General features: G+C 44.5%; 1 protein-coding gene across 1 annotated transcript in view; it reads left to right on the top strand.

Annotated features, from left to right (window-relative positions):
• Cfap20dc (CFAP20 domain containing) overlaps nt 1-21,259 on the top strand; it is a 261,651-nt gene that overhangs the window by 206,520 nt on the left and 33,872 nt on the right. The gene's annotated exons all lie outside the window — the stretch shown is intronic.

Raw genomic sequence — 21,259 nt, 5'->3', positions numbered from 1 at the left:
TGGTGGTGGTGGTGTTGGTGATGGTGGTATTGTGGGTGGTGGTAGTGGTGATAATAGTGGTAGTGTCGATGTTGGGGTGGGGCTGGTGCTGGTGGTGTCAGTGGCGGTGCCGGTGGGGCTGGTGGTATCAGTGGTGGTGAGAGTGGTGCTGGTGGTAGTGGTTGTGTTTTGTTTGTTTCGGGCATTGCTTGGTTTGGTTCAGTTTTGAGACAAACTCAACATGTAACGGTGTCCTGAAACTTGCTCTGTAGATCAGGCTGGCCTTGAACTCACAGAGATCCACCTGCCTATGCCAATGTCCAGCCAGAGATCATTTCGTCTGAAGTCTTACTTCATACCCTTTTCTCATCCAAACTGTGATGTGGTGGTAACAACCCACCTGTATTCAAATACCTGGCTGCAGGGCTTTGAGCAAGTCATATGATGCAAGGTCACTCAGGCACAATAATTACTTCATGATGTTTTGAGGAAGTTCAAATGGGCTAATTCAGCACAGGGAAAGCTCTTTTGAACAGTAACTTACTCACGGTTTTCATAAATATGCCATTTTAATAGGCATTTGATGTCTGGTGCATCTGGAGTATGAGTGTTCTATATACCTTTAAATTTATCAAGAAAAATTATGTAAGTTCAAATGACAATTCACTTTTTTCACAAATTCATAATTTTGTGATTGATAAGTATTTTGATATCTCAAAAACATTATTGGCTTCTGAATTATTTTAGGCTAATCAGGAATACATAAGTGTGAATGGGCTTTAAAAATACATAGGATCATCAGTCCTCAAGAGGCTAAGACAAGAGAATTGCTGCAGGCCTGAGGGCAGCCTAGACTACATAGTGAGTTCTATACTAGCCTGGTCTACAGAGTACAATCAAGCCTCAAAAAACCAGACAAGACCAGATGCATACAGTATAACACTACCGCCTTCTTATACATATTTATGGAAGCTAGTTTATTCAGATAAATCATGACTTAATTTCCTGTTTGTTATGCGCTGGGTGTTACTGGAAGCCAGGGAACCTCGAGCTCCACTAATAGTCTTAGTTACAGGAATGCATCTCTCACCAAGTCTGTGAGTTGCCCTGTGGAGAAGGCTGACACCAAAAAGAGCATCGCTTCAGCTCCAGAGTGCATTCTGTTACGTCATGTTTCAGGTCAGACTGAAGTGAGCTGGAGCAAAGGCAACCTTGCTAGCATCGAGAGAGCTGGGAAGAGAGAGCCAGACGCAGGAAGGATTCGTGTAGTTAGAATGCCGGGCTGCAGGAGCCTCATTACAGCAGTAGGTAGCGCGTCTGTCTCGTAGAATACCATGCTGCATGGTAGGATGGAAGGACAGGCGGGTCTCAGGATGGGCCAGGACTAAAGAGCCCGCAGAGCAGCCAGGCAAGGCCCCATCTCCATCGCTGCTTCCATCCTCACTTCTGCTCCGTGCCTCTCTCTGAACTCTAGCTCCCTCTGCTTCTCATCCCAAGTGTGGCTGTCTGATAGCTCTTGAAGTTTGTATATCACAGTTTTGTCTACATGTGGAGGCTGACAGACTCTGTCTGAATGTCAATTCTACTTTCTAGTTTCTGCTGTCAATGTGATTGGCTTAGATTGAACCAAGTATCCACCTCTGATCCAATCTGCAGTGAACAGTGAGCGGAGCCATGGAAGAGTCCTAACAAGGCTCCTGGGAGGCCATCTACACGGCTTACAGGAGTTTTGTTAGAGCTGGGAATACTTATGACATGCGCAGATGTTAGCACTCATCCCTGTGGTCCTGGTCCATGGAAAATTGTCACCGTCACAAATCATGAGCCTAAAATTGAAATTAGAATTTCAGTGTGTATAAAAAGGCATTTTCACATAGATAGACAGACCGATATGGATGGATGGAGGGGGCAGATCCAACTTTAATCCTAATTATAACAGCTTGAGAAGTTGTAGTTTGAACAAGCGAGAAGAGAGTTAAATATGCTAGAAAGTAGAGCCTTGGCTTCAAAAGAAGAAGAAAGGGGCTAAACCTTATCACCATTCAGTCACTAGCCTGGTACATGATCTCAGACAAGGCTGTCGCCCTTCCCAGTTTTCACATACTATTACAAACACCTTCATGTGTAAAAGAAAACATTGGAGTTAATGCCATCTGAGGTCAGATCCAACCTTAGGATTCTGTGGCTACTATGAAGGGAAGGGTCCCATGGTTTGCTTTTATTTCATCAAGCTGAATAGAAAAGAGCCTTAAACACTGGATGAGTGATTGACATTTTGATGGGATAGTGCACAACTCTAATAATCCCTTTTCCAGGTTGATTCTAATAGATGGGATACAAGAAAATTCACCAACAGAACAGACAACACTTTTATGCAACCGAGTGTTCATTCACTTAGGGAAAACTAGTTTATATTTCTTCATAGTGAAATTTAAAAGGACAAACTATGAAGAGGAAAAGGTGTTCTCAACCCCATTTGCTATCTGGTTGTCCATAATTTCATTTTTAACAATAGTATATAAGTTCAAAAAACCTACAGCTTTGTGCATTGGCTTCTGACTCATAATGCCGCAGCCTGGGGAGTTGACAGAAAGGCATTATTGGGCCATAAATGTAAAAGATCAGTATGTATTGTCATATAAAGGGGGATGAATCGATCCATGTGATCAATTCATGTGATTTATTGTGTTTCTTATAAATAATACCCTATATTTCACATCTCAAAACATAGGGCCTTATAGTTAAAGGAGAAAGAGACAATTAATTTGAAAAAAATATGAAAGAAGCTAAATCTCTGAGGCACCCTCTCAGATATATGAGCCTCTAACCTGGCCCCTAGCTGGGAAGCTCTGCATAGGGAGAGTCTGAGCGCTGGCAACGAGGCAGGTGTTAATGTGACTATAATCACAGCACAGACAGGAAGCATATGCAGGTTTGCACAGTAATAGGACCACAGGATGTGGCCCTGTGACAAGTGACCACAGTACCTTCAGTGAAGTGCATCTAAGAACCTAAGACTTTCATGTTTCATACACTCATGTGCATACACGTATGATTTGAAGTCAACTTTCAGTTAACTTCATTAGCGTAACAGAACAGTCAGTATCCTCCGGTCTTTCATTTACATTTTATTCTGGAAAGATTTTCATTTCTGAAACATAATTGCTCTCTTCATTCTGTGTGTGCAGGATTAATATTAGAGATAATATACAACTCACAAAGCAAGCAAATGCAGGTGATGGAAAGTTGGCTCCGGGTTGGAAATAGCTAAGACACTGACTATATTCAGAGCGTGTTTTCTTCCCGGTGAAATCATTCACTTGTACTCTCAGGGCAGTGCTTGACATTGGATCGAGGTGGGACGCAACGGTAATCATTTTCCTGAGAAGATTACAGTCTAGGAAGTGAAATGTATATGGTTCACCTCATCACACACCCTGGCGTGTCTCGATTTGCAGCAGAGCCATTTTCCCATGCATCCTGAGGCAATGGGTGGTAGTCCCCATTATTTTTCCCTAATGCGCCAACTGATGTTTAGGCAGCAGCTCACACGCTGGGGCCTTTCCCTCCCAATCCGCTGGGGCTACCTCATGGGGCACTCACAGCTTTTACAAGGTGTAGAAATGGCTGACATAATCTAATACAATTTAGAGGAGTGTGGGGCAGGAGGAAACAATTTCACAGTTCATTCATGTTGAGAAATGTTTCCTAGCATGTAAATTTGCATGCTGCCAGAAAGAGCAAAAATGGATGCCTGTTGCAGCCTCCAGTCATTTATTTGAAAATGCCATCTCTGGGTTTGCAGGCTTAGAGCTGTCCCTTAGGCACAGCCATTTATATGTTTATGTAGACTCTTCAGAACTGTAGAAGGTATTTTTGCTCAGGAATGAATTTTATGAAATAAGCTGTGATTGCGTTCTGCTTGTGTGTTTGCAAGGATGAGTTGACTTTCAGTTTTTCTGTCAAATAGCAATGCTACCTGCTATTTTACGACCTGTTGGAAAGTTTGGGAGGGGAAGGACTGGATTCAAATGCTTCCTAAGGTTTTAAATGTTTATGGAGATAAACAATATCAAAAACGGCTGTAGAATCCCCAAGCAGCAGTGGAAGGTATGGGTATACACAGTGTTTGCTTTGTTGTTTGTTACCATCTTAGGTTTGGGAGTTTTGTGTTTTGGGATTTTTTTTTTTTTTTTTTTTTGGTTCTTTTAAATGCCATTGAAGATTATGTTAGGGTCTAAGTCTTTTGTGGCTCTGCCATATTTTTGTGTGATATGAACATATTTATAATTGCAATCATCTGATAAAGCCCCGAAGACTCTGACGAATGACTAATACCCAATGACCTCAGTTCCTGCTGGCTTAGCCGACCTGGTGGAAGCAGAATTCCACTTGTCAGGATTCTGCCGAATGGACCTTCTTTCTAGTGCTCAACCCTCTTTTCTTCTGGCACAAGAAAGATGATGTGAAAATAAGCCCACGGAGCTTGCCCTTCAGGCTCCTCTTCACCTTGTCACATTTGGGCCATCTTAAAGTAGGACAGAGACTCTCCATCCTAAGCAAGCATCTCTCTTCTCTTATGCCGTTCGTGGTCTTCCTGCTGCCTGGATTTTGCGTTATGTCTTTTTGGTCTGCATATATAAAGTCACAGATTGCTCCTATCATTTCTCTGGCGGTCTCTCTATGGGAAAGGGTATCAGTGCCTCTTGATCTTGTAACTCCATCACCACAGATTCACACTTGCTTGCTTGAGGCCTCAATCTTCCGTACTTAGAGCACCGCGGCTCATGTGTTGAAGGTCTGCGTCTAAGCCTGTGGTGAAACTGGGGGCAGTTGAAGCTTGGGGGGGGGGCCCTAGTTGGAAAAAGCACACCATTAGAGGTGTGCCCTTGAGGATGATGCTGAACCACAAGCTTCCTCCCCCTCCCCCTCCCTGTCCCCCTCCCCTTTCCTTCATCCTCTCCCTCCCCTTCCCTTCCCCGTCCCCCTCCTCCTCCCCTTCTCCTCCTCCCCCTCCCCTCCCCCTCCCTCTCTTCCTCCTCCTCCTCACCCCTATCACTTTCTTGTGCTTTCTGTTTCTCCTCTGTGTATGTATGTGTATCTATGTGCACACATCTGTGTGAATACGTGTGTTTGTGTGTGTCTATACATGCACCTCCTGTTTGTCATGGAGTGAGCATACGGCTACATGTCCCCCACTACAGCATACTGGTCCAGATCAACAAAGTCAGTAGGCAAGAACTGAAACCTCTGTCTCTGTGAGCCAAATAAATCTTTCCTGTTTTTAAGTTGCTCATCTTAGGTGTTTGTTACTGCGATGGAAAGCTGACCAACACACTTCCTGTCTCTTTTCTGTTTCTTCCTCTTGCCCGTATTGTTATCTGGGTGAGGATAGAAGCTCCATCAGCCTTTGAGTTGAGGGCAAGAGGAGAGAGAAGTGTTATGTGGAACGTGCTGGGAAACGAAACTGCTTGTCCTGAATATTAACCAGTTAAAGTTTGCATTTTTGTTTCTGTGATTGTGTGAGAGCTCCCCTTACTTTTTCTCATGATAGGACGGTAAGTTTGCCGTATTTACAGTCAGGTAGAATTGTGCTTTTATGGGAGGCTTTTGTCTAGAGAGAGTTCAAGTCTCATTTCTAATCCCACCTCTCAGCTTTGCACTCCCAAGTGTTTTGCTCACTTCGCACTACACTCTGGTCCTCTTTCTGCCTCACATACTGGGGGCTCTAACCTCGGGAGCTTTGCGGGGGATCAGGTATCCACCATCTCTTTACACATTCACCCTAAAATCATCACTGTCTCACTTTAATACAATATCATTCTTATTTTGACCATAGGGCTCTCCAGTAACTGACAGTTTATTATTTGTTCATTGTCTACATGCCCCCACCCTCCCCTTCCAGAATGCTAATGTGCAAAGTGCATGAGCAAAAGTGCAAGTCCTGCTGGGCGTGGTGGTGCACGCCTTTAATCCCAGCACTCCGGAAGCAGAGGCAAGTGAATCGCTGTGAGTTCAAAGGTAGCCTGGTCTACAAAGGCAAGTCTAGGATGACCAAGATAACATAGAGAAACCCTGTCTTGAAAAACAAACAACAAAAAAAGTGCAAGTCCTTGCTTTTTTCCACTGAACTCCTGCCTCTTCAAACAATCCCAAAACCAATAAACATATAAGAAATGTGTGTTCAAATCATTGAAACTCACCTTTCAAAGATGGCTTTCCAGTCTGTCCTCACAAGCTACATCCCTATGTACTGAGCCTTGATCCTTGACCCATGCACATCCAAATATCTTGCTCCCTTGGGGCCCTAAGGTACCTGGCCCTATTCCTACTTTTTCCCACAGATTTGTTTTTAAACTACACCCAAGAAAATACCCATAATGTAAAGTCTCTGATAGGTGGTTATTTTAAGCTTTTAAACTGAGACTGTTTACTAAAATGGAGTTAGTCTGTTCTCTCGTGTGCTTACTGGAAAGGGTTTGTCTCAACTGGCTGTTCATATGCATTTTATGGAGTCAGTCCACTTGCTAGCTGGCCATGTGCTTGGGTCCCACTGCTGAAAAAGGTGGGTTAGCCGTCACTGGCCAAAATAAGCAAATAGGGGATTTTTTTAAGAGGTGCACAGATGTATATATGTATATAGATGTAGGTGCACATATATTTTGAATAAAGGAGAAAGAGGTAAAAAACCTGAGCCGGTGGAGATGGCACATTTAAATCAAGCCTCTCCCACCCGCCCCACCATTTTCTTGAAGAGATTCTTGAGACCACTGTTCTTCTGTGAGAGCAGGCTTAAGTCATCTGGGCCCTCTCCTCTCCAACCCCCAGCAGAAGCCAGGAGTCAGAACAGCTCTCCCAGCCTCTGTGCTGCTGCAGAGAATTGCAAGGACAGGATTCCCAGAACAAGCCAAAGCCCCAGAGAATCCTCCAGCTTTTTCCCTCCAGCCACTCTTAACCCATCTTAACCCAGGACAATGACCTGCCCACCTCAGAGAACCGTCCCTCATCCTGGCCTGTAGGGGCTTCAGCAGTTCACCAGCAGAAACATGTGACTGATCAGGGCAGGCAGCTAGTGCTCGCCTACCCTTTCACAACTGCTGCCTCCTCCTCCTCCTCCTCCTCCTCCTCCTCCTCCTCCTCCTCCTCCTCCTCCTCCTCCTCCTTGGCCTTTGGTACATGCTGACCTGCGCCCCCCCTCTCAATCTTGGTCTTCCTGATTCTTCTCCCTCAGCAAGTTTGCTCAGGTCCCAGGCCCTATGTAGCCATTGCGGCAAAGGACTTACAACCCACGCCTGCCTACCTACCCAAAATGTCTTCATCTTTGCTTTCTTCTCTGACCATGCCTGGATGGACCTGCCACTCTGAGCCCAGGACAACCCTACTCTTCACTGCCCTCCACTGGGACTGGGTCTCTCTGGGCTGCTGGCGTTCCACACATCACTCAGCCCAAGTCTAGTTTTTCCACTGTGTATACTGAGACTGGTAAACATAACCAATGTTTTTGTTATTGACTTGTTCTCCAAAGTTGCAAACTTTTGGAACTCTTATTCATGGGGACTTCAGAATGACAGAGTGCATCTGTACCCCCAGGCTGTCAAAGCCTCTGTGTCTGAAATGAAAAATCCCTAAAGAATCTGAGCATCTCTAGCCAGCAGAGTGTGATCCCTCAGGACTCCCTAATCACTGCTCTCCATCTCAATAGTGAACTCACAGCCCAGGAGGCCCACAGTCCAGTGGAAAGATAATAATTACCAAAGCAATTGTTTACCATTCTAACAATTGTATAGCTTCAATTTTTAAGTAAAACATCCTGTTCTTTAGAATAATAAAAACTTTCAGCCAGCATAAGTGGCAGTTCTAGTTTAAAACATGTCTGCTCTGCTAGAGGTGAGGCGGCAGGGCAGGCCAAGATCTCAGACAAGGACATATACCCTGAGAAATGGGAGACCATGATGATTGTCATGTCCACAGTCCACAAGTGTCCCGAGTGTCATGCCTCTAGATCCACCACCTCACGGTACATTTTGCGAAATGCAGAAGAGCTTCCTTGTTGTCTAAATAAGAAACCCCAAAGCATGGGCATAGAGTGCACTTCAGCCCCTCGCTTCAGGGCTGCTTAGTGTTTCGGAAGCCCCAAGACCTGAAAATGCCTTCCATGAGCCTGAGCGCACCCCTCTGTGTGTCGTGCAGATAGTGTGCAGATGAGCGAGGCGGGGGCAGGGCACTGAGGCGGGAGAGCATGTACCAAGCCTGGCACAGGAAAATGGCACCTTACGAAGCTGGTGCCATGCAAAGACTCCACTTCTTGTTAGATGTTGCCTGTTTCTTCCCTGTGTTTCTTTTCGTTTCCCTTGTTAATGAAAAACATTATGTTTTTAAATTGATCGAAGTTAAAACACATAATTTCTCATTTTCGCAATATATTATGTTTATTAGCATTTATAGCTTCATATTATGATGTTCATTACACATAAAAACCCACTCAGTATAATAAACCCTATGTGAGTCAAATGCTCAGCCTATTTCAAATGACTCCAAGGTGAAAAGGCGAACAACCCTTAGCTGATTTGACTGAACTAACACAAACATTACTGTTCTATTGACTCTTTCCTGCCCATCGATTTTTAAAAGGCTTCCCACCCTTTGCCATCCATTAAGGCGAATCAGATGCAGTTTGGTGCTCAGGACAAGAACATGGCTGGGCGGCCTTGCTGGCACACAGAGGAAGGGGATGCAGACTATGCTGATGAGACCTGATAGGCTGAGGTCAGACAGGTCTGATGGTGGGCCAAGAGGGACCCCCTGTCAGAGGTCTAGGGGAGGGGAAGAGAGTGGAAGAGGCAGAGAGGGTGGGAACAGGAAGATAAGAGCGAAGGGATAACAGCCGGGATGTGACATGACTAAATTATAATAAATAATTTTTTAGAGAAAATTATGTGGGGGTTGGGTATGTATACTCATGGGGGAAACAGTCGTGTGTATTATTAAGCAGACTTAACAGAAAGTATTTCTCATATTTTTCTATGAACAACTTCTTTGTTCCTGATTGTCGGGTTAATAGTGACTGCTGAATGCTCACGTGCATACATGGCTCAGTAACAAGTGTAGCCAAATGGTGAGTTGTATGTGGCCTTATTACCACTTACTGAACATAATTACAGGCCAGCATCTTACATAGCCTCTGTTTTCAGGTCATATGTGTGACAGATACACATTATTATGCAAACAGCGCTTCCTCCTGTGGGCAGGATTCATCCCTCAATTGTAGATGATGCTCTTCTTTTCACAGGGGTTAAAACTAAAGAGTGGGAGTCTACTCATTGGCCACGAGAATTAAAAGAAATTTCCAACCTGGTATGGTCAGTGTTTTGACTTGGTAAAGAGTACACTTCCCTTGTTTTTCACAATTTGCCCTCTCAAACTCTTTTTAACAAAACTCTTACCCAAACCAAAAACTGCCCTCATTCTGCAAATACGATTACTCCATAGTAGGGGTCTAGAAAAAAGCCTCCTGGATTAATGGAAGAAGTGAGGAACAAGGTGGGCCACAGCCCATGCGACAGCCTCTGGGTACCGCCAGGGAACTTCCAGATTCAAGTGCTGGCTAGCCAAAAAGTGCTGTTGGCAAGGCACGCAGTAAATGAAGACCTCCTGCGCTAGGCAAGGGCTGGATCTGTCACTTTGAGGAAGTGTGAGGGGAAGAGCAGATTAGCTGCTTACTCGTAGTCAGAAGGCAGCACGGTGAAAAATGTACAGAAAACGGTACGTGTGGGTTTGCGCTGATTTAATGATATTCCTAAACTGTAGTAGCACTGCTGGTGTAATGGAATAAAGCACTTGGCTTGCATTTTTAAATCATCAGCATATTTCTAGTTTGACCTTAAAAAACACTTCGGGCTATTCCCTTAAAATTTGTAGCTTCTGAATCAAGAGAAAGCAGCACCCTCGTGGCGAGCATACCTGGCCTTTCCCAGCCTGGCTTCCTTCCAGCGCGCCTCCGCAGTGCCTGCCTCTCCTTCTCTTCAGGCATTTCAGTCACAGAACCCTGTCTTCGCTTTATTATTATTATTCTCTTTACATTCTTCCCTCCTCTCCTCCCAGTCCCACCCTCCCTCCCTCTTTCCCCTATCTCCTCTACTCCTCAGAAAAGAGGGATCCTCACCCCAAACCAAACCCAGTACATCGGGTCTCATCAGGGCTGACTGCAAGGCCAGGCAAGGCAGCCCTGACAGGGCGTGGTGATGGAAAAGCAGGCCACAGAGTCCATGTAAACCCGTCTTCTAACAGCCATGTTAAGTAGCATGAGGGTTATCTGTCCTCATGGGCTCTCATTGTCATGGCTAGCTTTGTATTGAGATTACAGAGTATATTTGAGTAAGCCTACTGTCTTCCTATGGATGGTGGGTGAAAGGGACTTAGTCTGAGTGCTCACTCAGCCAGAGCAAGAAAATAAATTACTTTTATTTTGTATCATTGTAGATATTCATCAGGAAAAAAAACTTTTAACAAATTTTTATTTTATATAAATAAATATGAGATGTGAATACCACACATGTAACTAATGTGACAAGGATGGACTTGCATCAGGATAAAATGCCTCTGGTGCCTTTAAACAGTGTTTCTCTTAACATCTCAGCATTTATACCTAACATAAGTAAGGTGTGGCTTGTTTCACACTGTCTTCTCTTGGTTTGCCAATGGTGGATCTATGTAATTGCATGTTTGAAATTTGAAAGGAGCTAATATTTGCTGTATAAATCTTCCCCTTCTTCCCCCCACCCAGCCCCCAGAAAGTAACTGCCTAGGCAGGAAGCCTTGAAGAGAACTCTTAAAAATGTGATAGGGACCCTGAAGTGTAGCTCTTCACAGATGACGGCTTACAGCAGGGGGAGGGGACGGGAGGACTCAGATCTCTTTAAGGGCCTGGCCACTGAGAACTTGACCATGCTCCAGTGAATATATGAGCAACAAATTGAATTTTATATATTTCTCCTCTTCCTCCTCCTCCTCCCTTCTTCTTCCTCCTCTTTTTCCTCTTCCTCCTCATTCTCCTCTTCTTCTTATTCCTCCTCCTCCTCCTCCTCTTCTATCTTTTTGGGGGAGAGAGGTCACAAGATTGGGGGAGTGGACCTGAGAGGACTGGGAAACGAATGTGATCAGGATGCATTAGTCAAATAGTCAATAAAATTCCTAAATAGTCAATAAAATATTAGGGGTGGGGGTGGGGTAAAACCAACCTAACTCTGTGCCTAATCCCAGTAACCAGCACTTGAATACTAGACGATGAGACTTGAAATTATGGTGTGTGTGTGTGTGTGTGTGTGTGTGTGTGTGTGTGTGTGTGTACATGGTTGTGGGCTTTTCCTATTCTGAAATTAACACTCCCAAGTTGGGGTAAGTAAAGGAGTGTCTGGAAGAAGGAAGCAAGGAGGAGATGCGGAAGTGTGCCTGGTGGAAGCAGCTAGCTGTGCTCTGGCATCCCTGCACAGTCAGTCTTCAGTAGCTATTGATACTATTTGCCAAATGTTTCCAGGCCTTCAGACTTCCAGGCACATATTTGATTGGCACTTACACTTCCTCTTTCTTTGACATGCTGCCAACCACCCCACTCATTATAGCCAATAAATTAGTAACAAAATGGCTTCAGTTATTATTTGGAATTGGCACATGGAACACGAGGTTTTTGGAGATGGAAAACGCTCTGGTTAAAGCGCAGTCTCTGGCAGTAAGTGCAGGTTTATATCCTTGTGAATTATTTAACCTCTCCAAGCCTTAATCCAGTTACCCAAAAAGTAGGACCTTCCTTCCTATTTCCAGGCTTCCTTCCAGGGTTCATTGAGACAATACACAGACCATCTCATGATTAACTTCATAAGTGGTATCAACTTCGTTAGTAATATGGAATTTTTCATAATTTTAAACAGTGATAATAGGGTATCACTGGTAAACTGAGGAGAGAAAGGACAATTGCAATGTGAGAGATGCAAACATCACAGGGCTGCAGGGAGGTGACTTATCCCAGGGTCTTCTCGTATGCCCCGGGAAACTAGCTTGGCACACCATGAGGTGTACCCTTCCGTTATCAGACAAGTCCAGCCTGGAAACTCTGATGCCAAGCTGGCACATCCCCCTCAGAACAGTGCATTGAGCCATCGCCCCCTCACACATCGTTCTTGTGTAGGACATCTGAGTGACTTTGTTCACTCCTGCAGGCTCTTACACATCCTAGTCCTATCATTGCTGGCTGTAATCAGCTGCCGTGGTGGCACACTGTTGGGATGCCCAGCTGGCATCCTCTCAGCTGAACAAGATAGTTTAGATGTAATCCAAACTGCGTGGACTGCAGCCACCCTTCGCCAGGACCCTGTGCCTCATGGTGCAGAGCAAATCATGGTCATGGTTTGAGTTGCCCTGTCTCCCTAATTGCTTCATGATTAGTTCTACACCTCCTACCATCTCTTTCCCTTGGACTGTTGCTATAGACTAGTAAGGAGTCCCTATGCATCGTGCATGTTTTTTTTTACCACAGCCTGTTCCCGGTGGAGCAGTTAGAATGAACTTCGTAAACACAGATCTGAGTCTACATCTCCTTATTAAAACCTTTCACTGGCCGGATACAGACTGTGAGACTGAGCGACCTGGCCCATGCCTGCTGGTGCAAATATATTTTATACAGTTTCCCTTATAAGGGTTTGTGTGCAGCCACTCTGGCCACCTCCCCTCTGTTCAAGCCTGCCCGTGCCAAGCCTTTTCCCCTACAGTGCCTTCCCTGCTCATAGCCACCTTGCCTCATACACAGCCTGTCAGCCACTGTGCTACTTCTCAAGCACCGAGCAACATAAACATCGTAGCAGTTCCATACTGTTGTGTAGTTATTCACTGATTGATGCTTGCCCCGCCCTCCGCGTTCCATGTTTGACAAGGACAGCACTGCAGAAGAGGTGTATAGCCTCCTGGTAGGAGGACAGTTCCTAAATAGGTCCTCAGTCTCACAAGCCATAAAGGAACCAACTAATAAATTCTATTAAAATTGGGAACTTACTAAAAGAGAGTAATTCAGGTAAAAGCCACGCCACAAAATAGGAGCTATTAGCAATGCAAGGGCTAGTGTCCTCAGTATATGAACAAAATATGAGTCAGTAGGAAAAAAAATAGAGACAAACCAAAAGTAAGGTAAAATGTCCAAGACAGGTGAGGGGAATAGCAGTACCCTGCTTGGGAAGCTGTGTGCACTTCCAAGGGGTGTGAGTACACTGCTAAGGGAGGTGTAATTATACCGTGTAAATGCTATGGGAGATATAGATGCACTGCCAAGGAGTGTGCGTACTCTGCTGGGTAGGTGTGAGTATACCATGTAAATGCCACAGTGGATAGAGACACCCTGCCAAGGAGGTATGAACACCTGCAGGAGGGGACTGAATGCCCAGCCAAGGGCTATGAATATACTGCTGAGGGGCTATAAACACGGTGGTAATGGGTGTACATAGACAGCCAGCAGAGGTATAAACTGCTGGGGGTATGACTGCACTGTCTGTGGGTATAAACTGATGAGGGGTGTGACTACACTGTCTGCCGATGTGCAGATGCACTGCCAAGGGAGTATACACATTGATATAACTGCTTTGGAACACTGTTCCCTATGAGCTAAACATAGCATGGCCTTTTATCCAGCAGTAACACTCCTTCATACATGGCCAGTACAAGGGCACACAGGTGTGCATCCAAAGTCACCTATGGAGGTTGAGGGTCCACTCAACCTCCCTAGAACTGCTATTAAGATTATTTTTAAGTGAAAGCAGTTGAGCTACAGGACAAGATCTTGTCTTTTTCCTTATCGAAAGCAAAGCCTCCTGAAACCCAGCTGCCCTTAGTCACCAGCCCCCAGGGGAATTTCTTGCTAATTTACCTTTGTAGATATAGTCATCACCAGTAACACTGAAAGTCCAATAGGCCCCTTGTTAAGTTGCTCTGCGAGCCTGTATCACCAGTTATTCAGTGTGTCGCTCATTCCTGAGCAACACACACTGTCAGTAAACTGCCTTCTCATTGCTTACCGTCAGTTACTCTGCAGACCCCAACCAGCAGAACTCACGTAAATATACCCGAAACATCCATGTGCTGGAAAGACGTGGTTTTATATGCTAGAAGAGATGAATAAACTGCGCTGCATTGACAAGACAGAATGCTAATTACACTCAAAAGCTTGGATGAATTTCATAACGCTCAGAAAAGACTCTGGGTAGCTAAGGAGTACATACCGAAGGACTCCATACACTGTTCAAGCTGGCATTTGGAGCTGTAGTGTCGCCATCTGGTGGCCTTTGAGGAAAAGAACATAATGACTAGAAGGAGCAGAGAGGACTCCACATTTCTGCCCAGGTAGCAGCTCCAACTGGTGTTGGGGTCACTCCCTGAATTGTGGGGTTTATTTGGTGTTGCTCCCTGAGTTGTGCGGTTTATTACTTGTGTACCCTTCCATGCAAAGTTCCCCGATGAGCACCAGGAGTGTAGCTCTGGGTCTGTTCTGATGCGGTCCCGATGCTCTTTCTGATACTGCAGTGTCTGTCCTTCTGTGTCACAGTTGTGTCTGTAAGCTTTCTGCAGAGTGAGAGCCCCCTGAAAGCTGCTGTGGTAACACTGAGTAATTACATCGACTACGCTAGCCTGGCCACTGGGAAGAGTTATTACCCACTCTGGGAAGCCTAATTGACTCAGAGGAATGGCCCATGCCCGTGCCACAAGATTATTTCCTCCCAAATGTTTTTTTTAAATAGCATTTTGCCATCATATCTGTTTAAAAGTCCATTTGTCACCCACATCGGCATCCTATCACAATATTTTTCATTAACTGAAATGTTACAATTAACACAGTCTGCAACTGCTGAAAAAAATTAATCTTGTCAGCGGAATATCCTGTCAGCTTTCTCAGCTCTTTATTTTCTTGTGCAGCCAGTCAACACGGTAAGGGGAAGGAGAGGCAGGAGGCAAATAGTCATTCACCTCAAAGAGCCTTTCTTTTCTCAGCATACCCTTGTTTTATTTGAGTACTAAAAATAAAGGTATAGCCAAACTTCCAAAAGGAAAATGGAAGTCACAATGCAAATATCATTTCTGATAGCCCAACACAGTGATAAAATGATGCCTGTGTCATCCCGACCAAAAGCCCACAAGGCTGAGCTACAGCCCGACCCACTCTCGAGGTTCCTTCTAAGTCTCTCCAGAAGGTTTAAGTGAATTTTTATTTTGTATTCTAATCTCAGGGCAATTGGTTCTCTAGTTCAGACTTGAAAAGGCAACAGTTTTCCACACTTAGCTTGCCAAAGCCTGAGTTAGGATGCACCCAGCAATGCTCCTGCCTTAGAGGCTTTTACAGATGCCACAGAGAGCTGCTCCACCCCGGGGCTCTTTCTGGAATTTCAAGTGACAACCACTCACACTTCCACAGTGTGGTAGGGGGTACTGCGTTGCACGGAGTGGCGAGAGTCGATTCGCGTGAGCACCCTCTCTGGAGCAGCCGGTACTCACTTCTCGTTCCCACCTTTTTTGTTTTAACCCAGGCCCATGGAGCTCATAGCACGAGACAGCCTGAGAGAGTTTTCACTTCACCCTTACTTGACTTTGAATATTTAGGGAAAATTCTCAGTTTGCAGATTTAGCTAATGGCACTACAATGTCACTCTTGTCTGTTTAACATTCAGCTTTGTTAATCAAGAAAACCATAGATTGGCTCTTTGCGTGTTGATTAAATTGATTACAGCTGTGGGCCTTGATAGCATTTTTTTTTCCAAGTGTCTCTAATTAATCAGACAATGCTTGATTGGGCTTTTCTGTTTTGAGGAGATAAACTGACTTCCTTGAGAATTTTCACCCTGAATCATTCTCCATTGCAAGGTAAGGAAGTGAGTCGCCACCTGGGTGACTTCTTGGTTTCCTTTTATCCTTCAGCAACTAAAAAAAATTAAAAGAGAAGGAAGAAGAAAGAGAGAGAGCGAGAAAGAGGAGATGGAGGGAGGGAGAAGGAAAGCCTATTGAAAGACAAATTAAAATGTAATATTAAACATCACATAATCATTTGAACACGTTTTGGGGAATAAAGGAAATCTGTATCCCCCTGAAGCTGTTGGGGTGGCCTGCCCTCTACAGGAAAATATCTCTTAAAGTGCCTGCCCTAACCATTCTTTGTCAACTCATGTCCTCTGAAGTATCAGGTGTCACATCGAGCAGCATTGTTTTTCTATTCCAGTCTCATGTATGGGTCTTGACATGACCACCCACTTTTCGGTCATATCTTTAGCTGAAACACCTGTCATTCGTGCAGATACAAATGTGAACGTTTCCAGAAGCATTGCCGACACTGAAGAAGATTTGAGCTGTTGTCCACCCACCCAGTGAGCAAGGCTGCCAGGACCTTGGCTTGCTGGTGGGAGGTGACAATGAGAAAGGAACCTGTTTTCCTGTCCCCTTCCCATCAGTAGAAGGGGTCTATGAAGCCCTGTGTCCAATAAGCAGCGGCCACCTTAACAACTGACATTAGATGTTTTTAGATAGAAGTCTTCCTGCAGACCTCTCATCATGGTGGAAGATCCTAAAGAGAGAGAGTCTAACATTAAGATAGAAAGTGCCTATGGCTGCCAGTGGACGTGAGTGGTAGAGCCCTTGGCCAGCAAGAGGGAAGCTCTTGTTCTACCCCCAGCACCAAAACAACAATGATGCCTGAAGTGCAAAACTACAATAGAAAAGTAGAGATGAAAAAGATGTCTGATAGCTCCACTCCCAGCGCCCCCATCTCTACTGCCAGGTGTAATGGTGGGTAACAGTTTCTTAAGCACCTAACATCTAGAAACTTCCTATGCATATACTAGAAAAGGCAGCTTCTCTGTTTTGTTTGCACAAATGGGATGGGCCTGGCCTCTGCATTGCTTCCCCTATGAACTCAGTGAGCGGGCCCTGGGCAGCTTTCTGAATTTTTACAAACCGATGGGCTAATTTTTCATGAGCTCCTGGAAATCACTTCCTTGTTTGACAGCATCTGGACATCTAGGTGGTTTCCACGTGTTTGTTATTGCCAAGGGCACTAGAACAAGCAACTCAAGGCAATTCCCTAAAGGCCACAGTAGATTTCCAGCAGGAGAATCACTCAGACAAAGGAGAACTTGATAAGCATGGCCAAATTGCTTACCAATTCACCGATTACTCCTACCAGCCGTCTAAGTACTTCACCATCTTGTGTGTTTGAGGGTTGTGTCGGGGTTTTCTATAAAAAACCAGACGCAGGCAGTCTTTGAACAAATTACACAGGTGAGGATTATCCTGAATTCCCTCCTCCTCCTCCTGCCTTTGCCTTTCCAGTCTGCCCATCCACTGCCCACTTCTAGTCTCTACGACCATAGAACGCATGCCTGACTGTGAGTAGAACATCATTAGTTTAGCTTGCATCTCTCTGTACAGTATCAAACATCTCTCCATGCACTGAATAACATGGCATGCCTTCTTCTCTGACTGCCTATTCAGACGTGTATGGACTTACACCTTGATTTGCTCAGCATCCCTGTGGATCCAACACAGTGTCGGTCACATGAACACTAAGAAGCACACAAAAATAATCTTTAAAAAAAGAATATAAAACTCTTAAGGCAAATCACCATTACCAAGGATGTTAGAGGTCACCAAAGAACCATTTAAATGTGGGATCTTCTCGGGAGATCTCTGCACAATGTTGGGGGCAGAAGATTCTGTTACCCCCTCGGTTCTCTAGCTAGGACTTGGGAATCCTACTGACCAAAGACAGAACATGCGAGTGCGAGCCCTCTGACATTAATATTTTAAGTTCTGCGTGTGCATGCAGACTTTCACAGTGGGAAAATGGAGAGCCAAAGGAAACTAGATACTGACGCTTCCACACCCCTTTAACAGAGCTAGATTAAATATAGAAACACAACATATAGAAAGGAAATGGAAAGGGACCTTAGCTAGAAGCAGTAAGTCGTGGGAAGAGGACAAGGAAGTGTATAAGAGAAACTCCTGGCAGATGAGAGTTCTTTTCATAAGGCTTGTATGGATTGATCTTCCTGTCAGATTCCCATCTTTGATGATAAGAATGTTCTTTTCTCTCTGACACACACACAAAAAAGCACCTTTAGTGGAGAAAATGTATGCCCTACTTTTAGGAAAGCTTAAACAGTCAGGCAGCTCCAACTTAGAGGAACCAGGGTGGTGGAGTAGTGCCTACCAACAGGCTTGATGTGCTCCAAAAGGAATTAGTAATGGCAAAGCAGAAGTTCTGTGTTTTCCTAGCTATTTCCTAATACGTGTAAATATTTAAATAATACCATTATTTATTTCCAGTTGTAAAGCAGCAAAGTCCTCATGGCCCCTCTCTTGTCTCCCACCAACCCATTCTCAATGCATCTGTACTGGGGTCTTTCTAAAATGCAGATCCACACTTCTTCCAGACTCACATCTTTTGTTTGATTCCTTGGGGCTTTCATAACTTAGTTTGCCACCCATGCATTCTAATTTTTTCAGCAACTGAATGTAACACATACATAAATGTATGACATACATACATACATACTTTGATTCCTTGGGGCCTTCATAACTTAGTTCATCATTTCTTGTGGCCACAAGTGCTTCAGCTTACCTTGCACTGCATTCCTGTTACATTGCATACTGTTTCTTCTAGAGTATTTTCCCACCTGCTTCCTAATGTTGCCTCGTTCTCATCCTTAAGGAATAACCATCTCATAACTGTTGCTATAAAGCTTTCCATAAACTTCTCACCCAGCTGTTTCCCGGGTTAGGTTCTCTTATGTGACTCTAACCACTCCCATGAGTGAACTCCTAAAGAGCAGGAGCCATGTCTTTCTGCTAAAACTCAGGAGATCAATAAACAACTAAGTCTAAATTATAAAACAGCTTTGCTGAAAACAGTTAGGAGAATAAAATAAAAGGGCCGGTCCTTTTCTGTGCTGTCTCAAGTCTATAGGGTGTTACTGCTCGTGTGTCTTAATTGTATTTTATATCTAGTGCCATGATAAGTGATTCTAGAGTTTAATTATCTGTCATGTCAAATGGGAGTGTGTGTGTGTGTGTGTGTGTGTGTACGTGCATATGTGTGTGTGTGTGTCTCCTATGCTGCTAATATAGTCTTTACCTTACAGATAATACTGTCAAGATATATTGATATTCAGTTCTACAGAGAACATATAAAGTATATTTGAATTAGTATAAGGAATGCAGTGCTTCTGTGGTTTCTTGAAACACTAAGAACTTAGTGGAACCTGGTACTCCCTGTTTTATCGGTTTTCTAACAAATGACATGGAGAGGTGGACCTCTTGTATAGGGACTAGGAGAAAAGAGAACCCCTCCCTGTTCATATGAACACTTTTTATGTCTCCAGACAATACTCTGTTGAAAAGTTCCTAGAACTTTAAACAAATGTAGTGAAGTTGCAGAACACAAAATCGACATACAGAAACCAGTAGCATTTTTACATAACCATAATGAACTTGATGAAAAGGATTTTTAAAGGCTGTTCATTAGAGCTGTATACAAAAACAAATATTTAGGAAGAAACAGAATTAAAAAGTAAAAAGGTCTCTGAACTGAAAAATTACAAACTATTTATGAATCTCTAGGGGACATTAAAACAATAAAAAAATACTGCCATCCTTGTTATCAAAATTTCCGTATTACCCAAAGCAGTCTACTGATTCAGTAAAATTGCCAACCAAATGTCAATGTCTTTTTCATAGAAACAGAAAAGCTTCCTAAAACTCACATGTAACCACAAAAACATCCATACTAGCCAAAGTGCTTCTAAGGGGAGAAAAACAAACAAACAAACAAAAAAACCTATGGGAGACATCACAGTACCTGACTTCATGACATGCTACAAAACTACAGTAATTAAATCAGCACGGCATAAAAGTAGATGGATACAGCAATGGCACAGAATGACCCAGAAATTAATCCGTGTTCATTTGGCCAACTATATATTTTTTTAACTTTTTATTGGTTCTTTGTGAATTCATGATTTGAATTTCACATCATGCACCTCAGCCCTACTCATCTTCCCCTCCCCTCATATCTCCCTCCACCTTTGCAGCCTCCTCAACAACAGAAAAAAAAATGTGGTAGCTGTAGAGTGTCACAGTGTGTCCCACAGTATACCCTTTTGTCCACACTTCTTTGCCTGCAAAGCTCCATTGCAATGACTTGTTGGTCTGGTACAGGGCCTCTGGCTTCTGCTACTTTATCAATACTGGAACCTCACTAGGACTTTTCTCAAATATCCTGTTGTTGCCCTGTGTTATGGAAATCCTGTGGTTTTGGATCTGTAGGACTGTCCCCCTCATGCACTCCAGCAGTTCGTAGATCGGGCAGATGTTGGGGTGTGCCAACTCAAAGCCATGGATCTGGACCTGAGAGATATCTGAGCTGGTCAGCCTGCCAGCTCTCCCGCACTCATACCACGGGGGTGAGTTCTCCTGCCCTATACTGGCTGGTCCACCCAATGACACAGGCAGCAAGGGGCAGAGCCAGCTCTCCCATTCTTTTGCCCTTGGGGCTGGTTAATCTATGCCCATGCCATCAGTGCCAGCTCTACCCTGCTGCCCAAGTAAGGTACAAAGCCTGCTCTCCCAAGTATTGTAGCCAGTGAGGGACAAGGCCAGTTTTCCCACTCTCATGACCTTGGGGCGAGCTCTTCTGCCTGCCATAGATGGTGAGTAATGAGGGAGGGGAAGAAGACATCACTTCCTCACTGGTAATACCTTACAGCATACAAGAAGTAGGGTCAACTCCCATGTATGAGCCCTTGGGTCCAGCTCACCTGCAACTCCCAAATCCAAGGCCAGCTCTACTAGGCTGCCCAGGGAAAGTGCAGGCCCCACTGTCCCAAGTGCAGCTGGTGGTGAGGGGCAGGGGCAGTAGTGATGACCCTGGGGCCTGGTCTCCTGATAGGTGGCAAGGGGCAAGAGAAGGGGCATTTCTCTCTTGCCCATGTCACTGCAAAGCAGACAAGTGGCAGGGCCAGCTATCCCATGCTCACACCCTTTGGGGAGCCCCTGCCACCAGGGTGAGCTCTACTGTGCCGTCCAGGTAAAGTAAGGCCTGTTCTCTCAAGTGCTACATCTGGTAAGAGGCATGGCCAGCTCTCCTGGTCTCATGACCCCAGTGGCCAACAAATTTTTTAGTAAGGTTCCTGGAACATAGGCCAGAAGACACAACTATTACAATAGGTGATACTTGAAAAATTGTGTTTCCGACTGCAGGAAA

This window comes from Acomys russatus, chromosome 3 (genome assembly GCF_903995435.1).
Source record: "Acomys russatus chromosome 3, mAcoRus1.1, whole genome shotgun sequence".
Taxonomy (NCBI): Eukaryota; Metazoa; Chordata; class Mammalia; order Rodentia; family Muridae; genus Acomys; species Acomys russatus.
Note: the sequence above shows the minus strand (reverse complement) of the source record. Positions and strands in the feature narration are given on the sequence as shown.